Source organism: Anabrus simplex, chromosome 9, assembly GCF_040414725.1.
Source record: "Anabrus simplex isolate iqAnaSimp1 chromosome 9, ASM4041472v1, whole genome shotgun sequence".
Classification (NCBI taxonomy): Eukaryota; Metazoa; Arthropoda; class Insecta; order Orthoptera; family Tettigoniidae; genus Anabrus; species Anabrus simplex.
This window is the reverse complement of record NC_090273.1, coordinates 154670704-154676016: the sequence shown is the minus strand read 5'-3', so window position 1 is coordinate 154676016 and position 5313 is coordinate 154670704. Positions and strand designations below refer to the sequence as shown.

The 5313-nt window shown below is 40.9% G+C and overlaps 1 long non-coding RNA gene across 1 annotated transcript; it reads left to right on the top strand.

Moving 5' to 3' along the window:
- Positions 1–462: 462 nt before the first annotated feature.
- Positions 463–4586, top strand: LOC137502177 (uncharacterized). Its single transcript, XR_011018700.1, has 3 exons — positions 463–752; positions 1224–1486; positions 3892–4586. It is a non-coding gene; the product is annotated as an uncharacterized lncRNA (long non-coding RNA).
- Positions 4587–5313: the final 727 nt, after the last annotated feature.

Below are 5313 nucleotides of genomic sequence, written 5' to 3'. Positions count from 1 at the left end.
TTACTTCCCTCTTCCTTGTCTGTGCCTTCCAATCTTCCCATCCCCAACACAACGCCCCTGTTCATCATAGAAGTTGCGGCCGCCTGGGCGAGGTACTGGGCATCCTTCCCAGTTGTATCCCCCGACTCGCGGTCTCACGCTCCAGGAGACTACCTTTGAGGTGGTAGAGGTGGGATCCCTCACTGAGTCCTGAAACCGAGGTTTCGTTTGTCTCCTTTCCACCAACGTTTTGAGTTTGCCTATTACGGTGTAGAAAACTGTATTGTAATTTTCTTCTGCTTTCAACGGTGTTCTCACAATATTTCATGTTTAACTCTGCGAGCGCATGTGAGCTCTGATTGTTACCGCCATCTACGGCTATGTTGGGAACTACTTATCCCCTTTCTCCTTGAAGCTGCTCCGGCCAATCAGCGCTTGGTGTCAGCCATCTTGATATAGTTACTCTCTCTGGCATGGGTATGTCACCCGCATAGGTCCTACCCTTCCGAGGGCCCAGCTCAGACTGAATACTTTAGCCCTGCACTCGCGGGGGCGCGCTGTTGTACTTCACGTCACTCACCGTAAGCCCACGTGACGAATACGGCAGCTCCTATTGGTAGAAATATCTCCCGATTGCTATTGGTCAATTTGAGTTTGACAACTTGGACCACGTGGGACGACCACGTTTGTGACACTTTGCTTCACTTTGATTTGTATGCATTTATCTGTTATCTTCGTTTTCGTGTTTGAAGAAAAAGTACAAGATATTTGAGGTAAGCATCCTTATGGTTCTTGTTTTACTAATCTCCTGAGGCCAGAACATGAAAATATACCACACCAAGGCAAATGACTTTCGGATAAATTGAATCATATTCGCCTAGTCCTAAATTTGCTATTTATTTTATTTAACGTTTGAATATTGTTTGCGGGATATTCCATTCTATTTTTAAAACAAAATCCTATTAAAAGGATAGTAGGCCGCAGGAGGTTAAGTAGTTTTTAAGTTGATGATTGATAGCTGCTCATGTTCCCAAAAATTTCTTTTTGGCTGTCGCTGTTTTATTACCTTTTTGCATGGTGGTTACATAAGTCTACTTGAAACAGACACCTTAAAATTCTGTTGATGTAATGTTATATTATTTATGATAATCCACTATCATTTTGAGGGTATTGAAATTAGCAGAAAAAATATAAACTGATACAGTGTCCTTTATTACTTTCTTCTATTTCCTTTCATGTCTCAGACCATGCATGAAACGTGTCAGATCTGTGGCATTTACACAGATAGCAAAGAAGGCCAGCAACAGGGAATCTTATTTCATCATTTCCCTGTTGGTAGACCGGATATTTGCAGAGAGTGGTTGGACATTGTGGGGGGTCGAATGCTTGCGGCAGCTTCCTCCGAAGCAGCTGAAGAACCGCACTGTGTGTTCTAGGCACTTTCGCCACTCGAGCTATCCAGGACCGCTATCAAGGTTGCTGTATAAAGATACTGTCCCGGAAAGAGGTAAGTAGTAGTAGTAGTCGTTGTTATTAATTTCACAGTACTGTGACCTATCAAATTTTCCTGGGTTTCATTTCAAATTGCTCTCCAGAGGTAATGATGATAAATTCATCAGTGCCAGATGAGGGGGAACCTCGCTTCTCATAATGAAATTTACTATAATGCCTGTCACACCTGGTCTTGCCGTACCTGTAAGTTGAAATTGGTACATCTCTTACAGGCCTAACATTTATTATTAACAGAATAGTGCAGAAATGTGCAAATTTTATAATTTTTATAATCCATCAGTGGCTTTACGTTAGCTGAATTGTGATGGTGAGGTATTTAATTGAGCTCGCTATATTAACTCCCTCTTTATCTGAAAACCATTTGCACCGTTTTGTCCAGGTTCATTTTAAGGGAACCTGGTACACATTTTTTATTTTCCACAATTTTTGAGCAATCACAATGAAACTGTTGTGGAATATGTAGGACTATTATAGAAATAACATATCTTATTTTCAGCTAAATATCCTTATTAGTTTATGAGATATGATGTACTTTGTGTTTATGATGCTCGCAAAACAGGCAACTTTCAAAAAGTTCCCTGTGGGATGGATTTTTACCTGAGAGTTTGAAAACTTCTTCCTTATAACATAAAAAAACTCAAGGATGGAATTTTCAATTCACCCTATGTCGCTTAATTAACTCCTGTTTCAAGTTTGTAATTGTATTTTATATGTAATTTTCCACTAATTTTCTGTTCATTTTGCCTCATAAAATGAGTATATTGTAGAAGAATGAAAAATCTATCCTACAATTTTCTTGGTAGGTCACATAGAAGCTACATACCAACTTTGGCAAATATAGGTTTAGATTTGATCTGCATGGAACAGTGCAGGTTACAAAAAATGGTATTTTGAGTTAAATGAATTTTAGTTCTAAAACCATTAAAAGTTTTCATAATGGCCTTTCCAAATCTCTTAAAATTCACCAGCACTATAACTCCTACCCTCCTGCTTCTTCTTGGCTTCATCCCTGTGTACCTTTAGGAGTTTCAGTTTTTCCTGGCTGTTTTCTTTTGTTGGGTGACTGACTGCTGACTGTGAAATTTTCTTCTTTCATCTCTTTGTGTGGCAAGTTTGGTGGATGCTGGTGAAAGTTTATAATTCCTTACAGCCATTTTCATTTCTTGTGTTGCACTACATCTCATGTTGTATTCTGCAACTGCATTAGAAACAGCTATTCCAAGTCGTTTTGAGGACACAAAGGTCTCTTCTCATGGGCGCCCGGAGGATCTTTTCCAAGGGGGGGCACATCAACAATTTTCTTGAATATAAAAACCAATATAACGTCAGCAACATTAAATTGTTTACAGAAATTTCCGGTTATAACAGATGCTAGATGACTGTCAGTAATTTCAGTTTATGAAATAATCTGGTATGATATTAAACAATTGAACATCAACATTTTTAGAATTCCAGGGGAGGCAAATACCCCCCGTTGCCCCCCCCCCCCTCCCTTGCGGGCGCCAATGGGCACTTTTTCCACATACATGCATGAAGACTTTCATTGGCAATTTGAGTATCCCCTTTACAACATCTAGACAGAAGTTCAGTTGATGCCAGCTTTTAGTATACAGACAAAATTTTCAGCAGCATTGCAATTGTGAACTGAACTGACAATTTTTGTGACTTTGAGGGGTTTGTCCAGTTGCGATACTCTTATTGTAGAAGCACCATGATTCAGGTCTTTGGGGGCATTTCTTATGCTTAGGATCTTCTTCTGTGGAGGAGTAATAGTATAGTGTGGCACATATTGCAGATTTCATATTATCTACAGAGGGAATATTTGCACATATTGCCTGCCTATAATCATTTGTGAGCTTCGCAGTAGTTGCTTCCTTCAAACTTCCAGGTCCCCTTCCCCCAAGTGTAGTTCCTTCATGGTTGACTAAATTGTAGGATGAAGTAGTTCATAACATAGCTAACAGTTGGCAGTATATATTGCAATATTAAAAAATAGTATAATCTCAATGCTACTGTAAAGAGGGAATTAATGGTAACAGAAGGAACACGGATAGCCAAGCATACAGAGGAGAGGAGGCGTGGTTGATAATTAAATGACCGTGCAGAACCATTTAAAAACGACCGTAACTACGTCAAAAACAGTCACAGCGGCACAAAACCACATTTGTTATTTAGAGGATGGTTAATATAATTTATTTATGCCAGAATTCAAATTTCAACAATTTCATCCATTTAAAAAAGTGTGTCCCAGGTTCCGCTAACTTTGTTGTCTTCAGAATATTTTTCAAGCCTGACCACAGTTGCTTAAAGATCATCTTTGTTCTGAGAACCTTTATGTAGGTCATCAGCATATACCGTTATACCGTTCTTAGTGTGTGTGTGTGTTTTTCTTTCATATAGGTGTGCCTCGACACAAGGCTGGTCCACGGCCAAGTCCTTCCGCTGCTATGACTGCTGCTGCTCACACCACCTGCACCACCGGCACTCCTACTGCTTCTGCTACTACTACCTACTACCACCGGTGCTGTTGCTGCCACCACCATCTCCATGCCTGCCGCTGCTACTACTGCTACTGCTATGGGTAATGGTGCTGCTGCTATTACTACCATGACCTCCACTCCTGCTGCTCCTGCTTTCACATATAAATACTATAAAACTGTGAATTTAAATGATAAATCATTAGCAAAATTTCATCAATTACATCGGAGATCAAATGTTTAGCTTGACCACTACGTAGTCACGAGCTGGGGTCTGGATTAGCGTGGAATCACATGCGAGCCCTCTGTTCCGCATAACATCACAAACCTGTATGGCAGTCCACGTGCCCACAGCAACTGAGTGGGAGGCCTAACTCCACTGTTACATGATTTGGAAGGAGCTATAGAACACTAGAAGATCAAAGTAGGCCTACTCTGTTATATCTTGTTTGTGATGATAACATTCAAATAGTTCAATTGTGCAGTTAATGTTTACCTGTCTGATATTTTTGTTAACACCCTGAGGGGAACGAATTGAAATTTATTTTCATATTGAAGTTTTACATAGTATTCCCCACCTGCCTACTCATTCTTGCCACCCGGCTGACAAACATTACTGGGGAGAAGACTGGTGCTAATGTTATTAATGTTCATTTTACATTCAGATTAAACAATTTCAATTTGTAAATGCTAATGATTGTTTATCAATATATTTAATTTTGTTTTACAAAACACCCAGCAAGGAGGCGTGCAGTGGGGTCATGCATCTATGAAATTGCGCTTGTGCAGTGGTGGGTTCGAACCCCACTGTCGGCAGCCCTGAAAATAGTTTTCTGTGGTTTCCCATTTTCACACCAGGCAAATGCTGGGGCTGTACCTTAATTAAGGCCATGGCTGCTTCCTTCCCGTTCCTAGGCCTTTCCTGTCCCATTGTCGCCATAAGACCTATCTGAGTTGGTGCAACCTAAAGCAACTAGCCTTATAATAGTTGTCCCCCTGTGGGTAGGGGCAGTAGACTAACAGCCACGACATCCTCTGCCTGCTGTAAGAGATGACTAAAAGGGATCCCATGTGCGCTCTGCACTTGGGATCTGGGGTAGGCGACCACGGAGCCCTTAATTGAATTTTGACATTGCTTCCGCTTACTTGTGCCAGGCACCGCACTTTCATCTATCCTATCTGATCTACCTTGATCACCACCTGTTCTTTTCTGCTCCCGATTGTATTATGTATGGAGGCTTAGGGAGATTTATTTTCAAACCCTCCATGGCCCTGGTCTTCCTTAGCCGATACCATCATTATTCCTAGTGTCGGCCCCCTTCTATTTCTTCTCTCCGATTACTAA